The sequence below is a fragment of the Diorhabda carinulata genome, chromosome 4, assembly GCF_026250575.1.
Source record: "Diorhabda carinulata isolate Delta chromosome 4, icDioCari1.1, whole genome shotgun sequence".
In the NCBI taxonomy this organism is placed as follows: domain Eukaryota; kingdom Metazoa; phylum Arthropoda; class Insecta; order Coleoptera; family Chrysomelidae; genus Diorhabda; species Diorhabda carinulata.
The window spans coordinates 6,317,214-6,331,311 of NC_079463.1; the positions used below are offsets into that span (position 1 = coordinate 6,317,214).

The window sequence follows — 14,098 nt, forward strand, 5'->3', positions numbered from 1 at the left end:
CCTCCTAGTGCTCCAAATTGCTCTTCGAGAATAATTGGATGCTATGCCGGTGGAGTACGTCCAGAATTTAAATTAAATTAAAAAGAATAAAGTTTTTTTAAAAATGTGTTAATTTAACATTTTTTCTTTATTTCGTATTTTTTTGTAAATAATCAATAAAAATTATCCACGTTTGACAGATTTTGTTTAAATAACCTATAAATTAACCAATTCTCACCATATATTGAAAAGATTAATTTATTCAACAAAATTATAAGATCAAATCTAAGAGTCCGATTTTTTTATGTAGAGTTGAGTAGAATACAAAACTCAGATCTGGCAACCTCGGCGCATGCTTGGAGTTGCAATCGTAGCGCAGCTTTTGATAGAAATAGAAACGTAACTTTAATTGTGGATATACCTCTTATTATTTGAATGATTTTTCATCAATTGTTATTTATGTGCATTTCAAATCAAGTGTCATATTTGAATATTTTTTATCACTATTTCTTAATTACTATTATGTACCACTCTTCACTACGTACTTAACACGTTTAATTTTCCAATTTGTACTGTAGAAGCACCTTTTTTGAATATTTGTCAACATATCCTTAATTTTTTTTAATAAATTAACTTGCAATTGGGGAAGTTAGTTGAAAACTAAACATTAAGTGTCTTGCACTTACAAATTCATTTCTAAACGTCTAGCAATTTATATAAACCTAATTCTATGAAAAAAATTCAGTTTAAAGCATTTTGTGATATTCAAAGATGAAAAACATTCATTAATGATTCATTAATCATTCATATCTATTGTAATATTGACAGATTCCTGCAACAAATATCTGCTTTTCTAGAAAGTGGACCCAACAGATCATGACGGTAAATTTTCCGATGCTGATAATATAATTATTATCAATACTGATAATGAAGCATCAAATAGATATCAATATAATTGTATTTCTGAATCAAATTTGTTTAACTAAAAAAATATATTATCCGGCTCGTTTTTCTACTTCTCACATAATGTGAAAATTTCTTGAACGATCTGGAGCAGTAGAAGCAAAAAAGGATAGTCCATTTTTCATCGCAGCAGGCGGCGTTTGATCGCATATTCTCGAAGGATAATGAATGACGAGATCGGAAATATAGATCAAAATAAAAAAGGCTATTAATTTCATTGTTCCGGAAATATACTTCATCAAGAAAATAATTAACTATGAGAAATTTATTGCGGTCCATTAAATGTTAACATACGCATAATTAACCTTAGAAAGGTTTTTGTTTTTCTTTATATAGTGCTTAAAGATATTCTTGCATTTGAGTTCCTAAATGTACAATCGTTTGTTTTGAAAGATTGTGGTACATTTTTTACAGCTTGAAAGGATTGTAAAACACAGGATGATTGATTGAGAAAATATGTATTATATATGTAGCATAAATCTAAATAGTTAAACTATAGGCTCTCCAAATTTGAGCAAAAATTGTTAAGAACGAAGTTGTTTCTTCGACAGGCTCACATTAAAAGTAGGAAATTGAGTATTTTAGTTTATCTGTTTATTTTTATATTCTATAAAACTATTGTTCCACGAAACTTGTTTTATTTGAATATAATCTGGAGAAACTTTATTTGAAGAAATCATGGATCTTCTATACGTTTTTGGAAGCATTGCGATTGAATATTTTCAGCATTTCTTTCTTCCAATCGACACGAGTTTTTTTTGAGCGTTTGTCAAATTATGTCAAATCTTTATGCGAGTGGAATTAATGCCCTAAGTATGTCTCCATCTCACGGTATGTCACATGATGATCTTGCAATATCAGTTTATATCAGTCTCCACGTTTTCTGGTACAATTTCAGCTGATTTTGGACGACCTTCGTGCGTAACGCGGTGGCTTCATCACCAAAAGTCGAAGCTAGTTGATAGGCACACATCGAGTCACAGAAAATCTAAACTGAAATACCAATCGTATATCAACACGTTCTGAGTATGTTCATCATTGAAAATGTCAAACTTCATGATGTCAATGGAAGATTTGATATATTCACATCAGTGTTGTTATATATCAAAGCCTAAGAAGCAGCCCTCATGATAAGTATATTGTACATATAAAAACCAATTGAATTTGTTTTTGTGGTGCATTTGAATTGGATTTTAGAGGTTATAAGAAAACTTGAACAGAAAAATTCTAACAAATCCAAAATGATCTTTTCGAATGCATACTCTATGCTTACAATGAAAAAATCTTGTTGAAATGAGAAGTAATTATGATGCTGTTATTATCCATAAAATAGGGACAACAAATTATAGTTTGCTATACATCCATACCAGTAGGCTTATGGAGGGTTCTGGAACTCCGCGAGTCCAGTTTTTTGATATTATTGAAGCTATCCAAAAATCTATAAATAGAGTTCAAGGAATAATGAGGAATTTGTTCTCTTTTTTCAAGATCTCCTCAAAGAACTCAGATAATCGATGGAATAAATAGTCTACTAGAGATCGCCGGGGTCACCACAGACGAGAATAATACAGTTTAGGAATAAAAAAAAACTGATTAAATTTATGGGAGCTATTAAAGAGGACGGTGAAATCACAATGAGGAATTCATCATATAATTGAGTAATTGGTGTCTTGAATTTCATATGAGACACCGCCATCGATAGTATCTCCTCAAACAAAAAAAGAGAAGCAGCAACAAGTTTTGTTAACTTATTCAAGACTTCTGGTCACCTGGTAATTACTAACCTATTTAAATTCGAGGATTATGATTATGAAAAAAATATCCACCTTATTTGATAGCCCCGAAAGTAAAATATTATTTTTTTCTTGATAAAATTTACAGTTATTTATGAAAGAGCTGGTTTTAGTGTTATTTAGTTTGTTCCTCATCTTTTTCATGACAAAATTTTTATTATTTTTCAAAAGAATTGAGGCTCATACAGGGATAAGGCCAATCGCTGTTTTTCAATGTTGAAAAGAATTAAAACTTTCTTAAGAAATGTGATAAAAGAAGATATATTGTCTGCTTTGGAAATGTTGTCTGCCGAAAAACAGTTTCAATAAACGAGTAATTGACATATTTTATGTGAAAAAGACCACCGAATGGATTTTATATATCGTTTGTAAGAGTTCTAAATTCGAATATTTATTTTCGCCGATAATTTTGTTATTGTAGAGTTACATGGAAAATTGTTAATTATTTTTTGTCTAGAAGTCTATGACCAGAGTTACTTACTTTAATAATAGATGAGTTGTTATTTAATTCGTTCAAAAGCCCAAACGTTTTCTAGAGATGACATAAAAATTTTTAAACTTTTATTGAAGTCACGAGCCGCCACTGGACAAATAAAAAAACATATTTTCTAATAAAATCATTTGGTTTTGATTTAAGTTTCCTCCACCCTACCTTGACACTTTTGATTCAGAATTTTTGTCAACATTTTATTTTGTGCCTTGAAAATATGTCGATGTCAATTTTAAAGGTCACTGCTTTGAATAATATATTAGAGGTCTTTATTATTATTATTCTAATTATGCTCTATTGAAAAAATTCCACTATTGAAGATTCTTTTTCATTATAATTATTATATTTCAATTAGCTCCGGACTCGATATTATATTCTAATTGGGATTTAGGTTCAATTAGGCCTGCAAAAAACTTTAAAAACAGAAAAAATAGAAATGGAATAATATATGCCGGGTATAATTGGCGGTATTTTCTGTATTGATATACAGCTTCTGTTGTTAATGAAATATTTATTCATAGGAAAATAATTACTGCCCATTTTCAGAGTTCTCATATTCGGTTCAGGATTATGAACTTTTCCAAATTCCCATTAATTAGCAGTGCTCAGCTGGAAGAATCTTGAATAAAACGTTTAAAAAAACATTTTTCAGTACTTTTTGATAATAATAATAATTGATCATTTCGTTGTGTGTGTTGTAGTATCTGAATAAGAGACAGAAATATAGATGGAGCTATAACAGTTGCTTAAGATAAATAATGAGAGATGATAATAAGAAATTTTTTTGGAAAATACACATTTTATTCAAAATGCATTGGAAAATGAAAAATTAAATTATTGGCGTGATTCAAATAATGGATGCTGATAATGACAAAGTTGAGAAAGTATTTGTGAACTTATGTAATGGAAAGTTACTTCTATTATACTATTATTTTCGAATAATTTGCTTAAAAATCCGGTAATGAGTAAAGTTAATATTTATTTGAGTATATACTAACGTACCGGATGGTCAACTGAGAACGGGCGTCATCCATATCTCAGGATCGAGTTATATTACAGCTACAAGGGAAAAAAATATAACAAAAGTGACCCCGAGAAACACATAATCACTATTTTCAGAATTTTAGGTCCACCAATAGAGGACGTATTTGAAAATATGAAATTAGCAATGCAAAATTTTCAAAATTTCACCCTATCAAGTCAATCGAATTTTTCAAAAAAATCTGCGTATTTTTTATTCCACAAGTTTCAGTTTCAAGTCTTTCTCTACAAATAAGAGGTGGGGATGAGTGAAAAATGCTTGAAGTACAGTTCTGTTTAGCCAATTTTTAAAAACCTGATGTTGTTTGAAAAAACTTTTGTCCAGCATTGAAAATGTATAAATTCTGATTAATTTAATCAGCAACTTGATACTAGAGGTTTTATATATTTTATATATTGTGATTTCTCTTGCATCTCTTATAAAATTTTCTACGTGCTACAGTAATCAATTTACCGTTCCATAGCCACTAAATTTCTAAGAGTCAGGCTACCGATAGATTTACCTTCGGTGTCTCTCCAAATAGTCGAAATTTCCGTAATAAGCAATACAAAGGTGAACTTTATTTTGAGACACCTTGTATAATAAAAGGTTGTTACTGCCTTTATTATGATAATTTGCTTTTCTGTTAATAAAAAACTACACCACATTGCATTGATTTCTAGCATTTAATGCGATTTTTTTTCAATAAAGATACGAGGTCTGGCTATTAAATAATGAGACTGGTTAGGAAAAAAGGTTTTATTATAAAAATTATTCTACATTCGAATGCTCCCGTTCAATATACTTCCCTCCCCTCGCCATACATCTTCCCTACGTTTTTTCTATTGATCGATGCAGTGGTGGAAGTCTTCCTTGGCGAGTGCCTTTAGGAGCTCTGCCGTCTTTTATTTTACCGCTTTCATTGACTCAAACCGGATCTCTTTAAAAGCAGATTTTATCTTCGGAAACAAAAAAAGTCGCACGGTGCCAAATCTGATGAGTACGGCGGGTGTTTGAGCACTAGAGTGCGCTTACTGGCCAAATACTGCTTCATAGATAGCAAGTTATGGGCACGTTTGTTTGGTGCAAAATCGGGCAGTTTTCTACGAACTTGTTCTCGCAGTGTTGCCTAAACTGATAAATAGTAAGTCCGGTTGAGAGTCTGACATTATGGAGCCCATTCAGTCATCACGATACTAAATACTAAAGCGCTTACACCACTCAAAAACACGCGCACGAGGGAGAGAGAATTGTACTCATAGGCCTCTACAACAATTTATAGCATTCAGTCGGATTTTTCAATTTAACGAGAAATTTAAGATTGATACATGGCTCTTGTTTTTCGTCAAACATGGTTTCGTTCGTTCGTTTCAAACCGCTTCTGCACAAATACTATAATAGTAACGGAAACGTGTTTTGGGACGTGCATAGACAAGATATCTAGATACCCAACGCACTACTCGTCATTTACCCCACCCGCCTAGGGCGCTCTCTCGTTATTTAATAGCCAGACCTCGTATCATTGCCAATGTTTTTGATTGACTCCAGCAATTTATATTCTTGGGAATGTTGTTTTTAGACATTTCATTAATTTAATTAACCTTCATTCCACATAAGGTATTTCCTGTATTTTCAAATTCTCTTTCGTTGAAAAGCTGGTGGCGTCGAATTTAATATTAATTATTTTCCTTATCTCGGTATCACTTGTATATAATTTTGGCCGAATACTACCTCTTGAAAAATAATTTACAGTAAAGCTTAAGGTTACACAATATTGTAGTATGTTTCAATGAAAATTCATAATAAAGTTGAATGATTTAGTAGAAATATCGTACAATAATGTGCGAGTAGAAGGAATAAATTTGTCATTTTCGTAACCTAATCTATTTGAAACGGTCCTCAAGCCTGTTTATTTTCATCCTTTACTTAATTTCGTTAGCTGAAGAACGTCTAACCCTCATTGATATGAATGAGGGTTAGACGTTTCGTATATAACTGGGTCCGATTGCGAATCTTTTACTTATTTTGATAATGTTAAAAATACGTCTAAGATAATTTTTTTTTATGATTGCATGTCTCCAGCCCTCCCGTCCGAATAAATAAATTTGAAAAGAATTCAATATAATTTACACATAAACGTATTTTTCTGTTTACTTCTATTTATTTTTGAATAGGTAGGCTGAAAATATCTGTTGTGATACATAGAGGAAATTACCTGTTCTTAATATTGGAATTACATAATCAAGCGATATTTATAACTGGTATAACGAATACTATATCCCTCCCAAATATATTTCTTTTTGTTAACACTACTTTAAATATGTGAAGTGAGAGGTTGACAAACTTTTAGCTTCAAAAACCTGCATATAAACGAAGCCCTTTGTATAAAAACTGGAATACATATACTTTGACAGATATGAAATGTGTGGAAAGTTCGAAAAGAAACTTTCGTATTGTAGAAATGAATTTTAACTTAGGCGAACATTGAACATGAAAGCGTAACATATGTATTTCAACAAGAACTCAATAATTCAGATGATTGCAGTACGACAGAACTTTTTGAAAGCTAAATTTATAAAATATATGCTGATACATAGAATTAATGTCTTGTAATTATTGTTCATATACTTAACAACTTTAGAAGGGTGGTTTTTTGTTAACCAGATTTAAAATAGGCTATGATAATAACTTTTTTTTAATAAACTTGTTTATACTAGCTGAATAATTTTGTCTACTTGTATTAATCTTAACAAAATACCTTAAGTTAAATATGTGATAACGTTTATATTTGTAATTTTAATTGGGGTACAGTCGAGATGTTAGTCTCGCGAAATTACTCATCCATCCATTTTTTTAGGTGTCTGGAAATAAGGATTTTTCCGTACTTGCGTGACAAGTCATACAAGCACAGAAAAATCCATTTTTGAACGTGTAATGAACGATATTTCTTATTGTACAAATTTAGAACACTTCATTCTCAAAATGATCACATTATCACATCGTATTACTACCAAACATAATTATCATTTTCATAGCAACGATATATTTATTATCGGCATTGTTTGTTAGTTTAATTCGTGTTAGTTTTAAGAAATGTATCAGAGATAATCCAGATATCTCTAAAAATATAGTACCTAGAGCTAGCGGCACAAGCCAGTGCATATTGTTACCATCAAAATCCAGGTCACACGAGTATTAATTTTTTATGGAATGGCGAGATCTTAAAATAGTTAAAACTGTAAAGAATAATATTATTCTAGTTTATTTTGGTAAAAAAGCCAAGAATATGAAATTTTTAATGTTATGGAGTTGGTTATCAAAGCTGAACAATTGTAAAGCTATAAAAGAAATTGCTGTCAACACAAAACTTCCAAAAGCTATTACTTCTTTGAAGCGACAAGCTGTGGGCTATGTACCAAACAAGTCTTCAGATGAACAATATCTACTGGCGAAAGTGATTTTAGTGTTTGGAATTTTTGGCTTTCAGGTTCAGATAGTAATTTTTTGAAAACTTATGTATATTAGCGGGTCTGTAGAAGCCCTTCTATGCTCTTTTTTTGTTGATTGCTTCCCCTGAGTTTAGGGACTGTGTGTATTCACATATGAGGATATATTGAAAAATTCTTAGCCTACTATAGAACCAAACAAAAAATATTCTCCTCTTAATTGGACACATTTATTACAGCGAACCTGCAACGTCTCTAGACCTTACAAACCAGATCTCTACAGCTTTTATTACCTCCTCGTTGGAAGAAAATTTACGACCTTTTAAACTTTTTTTTAGTTGAGGAAAGAGATGATAGTCGGACGGAGCCAAATCTGGTGAATAAGGAGTGTGTTCTAGTAATTCAAACCCTAAATAACGAATTTTTTGAATGGCAACGTGAAATTTGTGTTCAGGGATGTTGTCCTGCAAAAACAAAACACCTTTGGATAGCTTTCCCCGTCTTTTCTCTTTCATTTTTTCCCGTAGAGCTGTCAGTAATATCGAATAGTAATCTCTAGTTATTGTTTTACCCTTATCCAATAAATCAATCATGATTACTTTATGGCAATCCCAAAAAACTGAAGCAAGAACTTTTCTTAGGTCTTGGAGAATCAGAGTGTCGCCATTCCATCGATTGTTTCTTTGTTTTTGGATCATAGAAATGTAATAAAGTCTCATCCTTCTACATCGTTTTCAAATCGAGCCCAAATCGAACACGATGCTTCTACCCTTGCACGCTTTTGGTCAACATTTGGAGATCCATTTTGCACCAATTTTTCTCATGTCTAAATTGACGTGAACTTTATGATGAATTATGAATTCGACGGTCTGATAAAATCATGTCATGAACTGCATCGAAAACTGCTTTCAAGATTTATAGAATGAATATTTTTCGTTTGCGGTAGTTGAACGTATGTTTCCGCCAGGAAAAGGGGAGGTTTTGAGTCCTGGGATATCGAGCTTAGTTCTTGGGTACATATACCTATATATACTTGACTAAAATCGATTTTTGAGCCATCAGTGTCGAATAAATCACGTTTGAACGTAGTTTCTGTATTTGCTTATTGTTATCGAGTTACCGGAGCTTTATAGCTTTTCGTAAAGCATAATTCAGACTCTTTCAGGATGCTTAGATGCCCAGTCAGGTCATCGGAGCTCATATTCTATTCTTTGTATGTCTACTTTACTGCTTAAAAAGGGGGAATTTATATTGTAAACGGGACAATGTTCTAAAACCTCCTGTATGATGAAATTGGCGTTGAAGCGCAATAAATTCTTGAAGTAAATGAAATTTCATGTTTATGTCAGCATTTTTCAAATAAGTTTCTTGAGCTTGTTTGTTCGGAAGGAATTTCGGTTTATTGTTTATGGAGTATTCATCAGTCCTTTGTTCTGCAGGGAAATTTATTGTTTTACTTCTTTTCATATTACGTACACCTCTTGATTGCTCGCTTTCTGAATGACGAAAAACTGACTTTTCAGAGATCACTTTCCCTATGATATTTACATTGTTGATTTCCGCCAAATTCTTAATGTAATTTGTCAATATTTTACATAAATGTGACAAACAGATTCGTTTCAATATACATGTTGTTATCTATAAAAAGATACAAAAGTTCTAGTATTGAATAAACATTATGGTGCACCAATTAAAACCGAAAAAAAAATTAATTAATTAAATATTATTCGGAAAGTGTTTCGTATGATGCTAAACATCTAAGATCATCATTTACTGTAACTACTAAAAGGGTTGATGAAATTCGTGCCCTTGCACTCGGTTTTTGATCTAATAAGAGTACGTGATATAGCTAATGGAGTGGATCTTTCAACTGACCCAAAATAAACTCTTTTGTTTGTAATATTACATAAGAGAAAGCTATCTTCAAGGTAGGTACTGCGATTGCTTAATGCTTATGAACAGTTTACTCACATTAAAAACGTTTAGATCACTTTAAACATTTTCCAAGTGAATTTTTGTGTCAGTATATCACAAAATTGGTTACATTATTATACCTTGAAAATAAAAATGCAATCGACTTTTTGTGAGACGTGTTTTTAAGAAAGTAAAAACAGTTTTTTCAACTAATCACGTCATTACCACCGTAACTAGCTATTATTATGTTGATTTGTTGACAAGTGTTGATGTCGAAAATTACCACGTTTCTTGGAGATCATAGAGTTTTTTTTAATCAGGACAATGCGCCGGTTCATTCGTCTGATATTGCAGAAAAATTATCCGATTATTTCTTAGTCTCCAAAAAAAAAATTGTGGAAAGCGATTCCAAACAAATAAAAAGGTGATGGCAGATACAAACGCTTATTCTGCAGAGCATCCGAAATATTTTTTTTGAGTGGTATAAAAAAATTGGAAACTCGCTTCACTAGGCGTGTAGAGTATAAAGAAGATTAAGGTTGGAAAATAGAATATATTTTTTCAATAAAGTGACTTTTTTATTAAAAAGTTACTCTTCAGTCTAACAGTCCTCTTATACGATTAGTTTGGAAAGGATATTCTCATAATTTTTTTCTCATCTTCACAAAATGATATTAATCAATTTATGGTAAAGTTGGTTCGGATGGTTATTCATTATAACATTCAAGAACATCATTAATTTTTTATAAACTTGTGTATTAAATCATTTGATTTTTAATAGTATCAGCTTTTGATAGGAATTACTTTACTTTGACAGCGATTGTTGAGGAATTATTTCCACCTACAAAAAATAAAATTTCGCAAATACTCTGCGACGAAAACGTGAGAGCTGGTGTTAGTTAAGACTGATTTACTTTGAAACAGAAGCTGGCTTCAGCATTGCTGGATCCCATAACAGTGCTATATCCATTGCAGCATCCAGTATCCAGTACTCAATAGAAATAGACCTGCCGTTTTTCTCCAAATAATTCAGAAATATTTGACATTTATGACAGTCATCTTGATAGGATTCAAAAAAAGAATGAGTGTGAATTTCTTCTTAATTAAGTTTTCTGAAGAGTTGATACCAGTTGAAAAAGGAGAATCAAAAAAAATTTTGAAAATTTGCTCGAGTAAAATCCATCCATCGGCTTGGATTGTTCAGAAAGGAGGATTTTCATTTAGAAATAATATAGTTTGAAGCCCTTAATATCCGCAGAGGATAAAAGTCAACGTTATTCACTGTTTTCTGTGAGTATGTATGAAGATAATCGCTGTGTCTACTGAATTATAAATAAATAAACCGAATCCGCAAATTTCCGCAAACGTTTTGAAATGACATTGAAAAAGGGAGAGCTGGGCTCTATAAAAATGTTATTATTATCAGTGACAAGTTGTGACAACTCAATTTTTACCTTTATTGAAAAAAAACTTTTGTATGAATCGATGTATTTAGGACATTACGTGTGAAGTTTGCCAAAATACTAGATAATTCAAAGTTATTTCTAGTTCTACTATATTTTGTACTTACCACTACGAATAACTCTCATGACAATGAAAGTGAAAAAATGGTACAACATTTACAAGAACAAAACAAAGTTAAATTATTTTAGATTCACTTCATTTACTTTTTAAAATCTACTTGTAGATGTGACATCATCAAAATCAAACTTTTTCTCTCAGTTATGCTATAAATTTTCACAAATAAGAAGAATTATCATGCCCATGCCATACCTAATTTCATAATTCAGTGTGAATATCCGGAATTTTACTTGAAGGATTTTAACCACGATTTCGCACTGGATCCGTATAAAAATTATGCGCCAGTAAACACCATTCGCTACCGCGATTTCTAGATCAAAAGTAATATCAGAGATAGAAAATCTATTTCCAGTATACATTAAACAATAGTGGCCAGTATATGAGAAGAAAATACATAGAATAATAGACATATAATCATTCGTAAACAATAAAAATAAATATCAATTTATAACGCATCATTTATTTTTGAAAGTTTCTCATAAACACCAGTTTCTGGTCTCCTCTGTTCTCCCTTATAACAATTTCGATCCATTACATATAAAGGAAAACATTTTTTCACAATACAAACAGAATAAAAACCTTGCAGTTTGACTAGACAGCCGAAATTCGATTTTGTTTCACCGAAAGAAAAACAGTATTCCATCGGGATGCGGGTAGGGATCAGAAAATCCCATCGGAGAAGGCCTGTCTACATCGTCCGTAGAATTGCCCTAGGAGAGAAAACAATTCGGGATAGACTTGGATAAAGGGAAGTAGAGAAGGGATCAATCCAAATCGATGGTCCGACAATTATAAAACAGGCGATATGGCCAAACTTTTTAGGCAATTGTTTTAAGTTTTAATATATAGGCATCGACACAACCAACAGAAATTAAATATTTAGATATTTCTTCAGAACAGGAGCTATAAGAAAGAAACATTATAATGGATGCACAGACTGTACAAAGTTTAGTAATTAGGTTGATTATACGTATTTGATGCTGTATATTTTGAGACACTATAAAATTCCAAGTGTTTTCAGAAGAATGATTTGATTTGAATTGACCTAGATCAATGTATTTCTGTATCCTAAACTTTGAAAATTTAAATGCTACAAGTAAAACATCTTTCGAAACCCTGTCAAAAAATTCATTACTCACTTCTACTATTCACTTAAATGTTGTAGTTGAACAATGAGTAGGAATCATTTCTGTCCAAATTAGGTAAAAGTGTGTATTTTAACGTGATTATTATTCAGTCTTCTTTGTGACATTAAATTATCTTGACGCAACATTAACTTGACTAACTATTGACTTAATAATTGCAAGTAAACTTCATTTTTGCAGTACATTAATTTTAAAGCTAAATTCTTTACACTAATCCTGTACTACGAATGAAAACAACTTTCTTGGGAAGCATTTATTTTGTCATTATTGGTGGTTTTGGTTGATCCTCTTATGAATATCATGAAATGCATTGTCTGTTTTAAGAAAACACGATGCCTACCATTATTTAATATTTTTAACGTTTCTCGGACGATTAACAATTTTTTAGGTGATGATTATAAGTGATGTTTACTGCTACGAATCCGACACTAAATGCAGCCTCAATTGCTGGCAAGGTGCATTGGATGTTCTTCGATTACATGTTTCAGTCTTTCATTGTTTCAAAAAGTAACTGAAGATTAGACCATACAAGCACATCCCTTATCACGAAGCGATTTTTTTTAAATTCGCTATACCAGCGAAAAAAAAGAGCTTACTAGTTAAGGATGTGATATTGAAAATTGCAGTGTAACTTCTCCAGCTTCGTAGTATCTCTGAATACAAAGAGTGGTCCTTGTCTGTAACAGTAAATTCCATAATATTCTCACAGAAATTTATACATCATATTTTCATTTGATGCAAAATTGATTAATAATTAGCTAAACATAATTGATAAATTTTTGAAAAACCAAAACGGATATTGATACAGGGAGTGCTGCTTCAACATTGAAAACATTTGATAGCTGGAAATGAACCGCTGTGATTAAAATGTACAAAGACCGTAGAAATGCCAACACTACTGTAAGGTGACTTGGAAAAGAAAAAACAAGCAGAAATTGAAATTTCATATTTAGCAACTATACCTTTGTTATAAATATAAAATTGGCTTAGTAAAATTTGATTTCAAGAAAAACATTTAAATCATTCATCAATGAATTGATAGCTATATTATAGTTTAATTTGTCATATACTTTCTAATTTTGTTCTTCAGTGGTTCGTAGAAAAAATTTACTGCTCTACTCAGACGAATGAGCACTCGTGCTCAAGCTTGATCCTCGTAGGATATTTCCATGACAATCAAACACTACGCAAAACATGTGGATATAGCTTGTAATGGAACGTACAGGATAATGACAAATCCACGACAATTGAATGGCTTTACTATCCCACCGGGTTAGCCCAAGTAAGAGACTTCTGAAGACATTACAACCACCAAAAAAACAATTTGATGGTTGACTTGAAACTTGAAAGCTACTCTGGATATAGTACGAAGGTGATTCAGTGTCACCAAAGGTATTGAAGATAATTTCGGACTAATCCACCGATCTACCATACTTCGTAATGCCGACTCATAATTGAATTCGAGCAAACCTCGATCGTCTTTGAAACAGCTCGAATTTTTTCTAGTCAGCAAGAAATTTTTAATTCTGTCAATATACGAGTCACTTCTCTCCAACAACACTTCTGTTTAAATTTAGATAGCCCCAATTTCGATACTCGATACGTGATTCGTAGTATCCTTAAAACTCAAGATGAAACTTATTTATCTACCTCTTCGGCTTTTAGCTTTTAGCTTCCTGATTCCTTAACTTCACGTTTTCAGTTGTCGGTATTATGGGTTTCTTGCAGTTAAACGACTGACGACAGGGTATAAAACAGCCACAGTT

The 14,098-nt window shown here is 31.8% G+C and overlaps 2 protein-coding genes across 2 annotated transcripts in view; both read left to right on the forward strand.

Annotated features, from left to right (window-relative positions):
• LOC130892280 (uncharacterized) overlaps nucleotides 1-14,098 on the forward strand; it is a 214,152-nt gene that overhangs the window by 24,341 nt on the left and 175,713 nt on the right. The window lies entirely within an intron of this gene.
• Nucleotides 1-14,098, forward strand: part of LOC130892274 (uncharacterized) — a 44,250-nt gene that overhangs the window by 11,470 nt on the left and 18,682 nt on the right. The window lies entirely within an intron of this gene.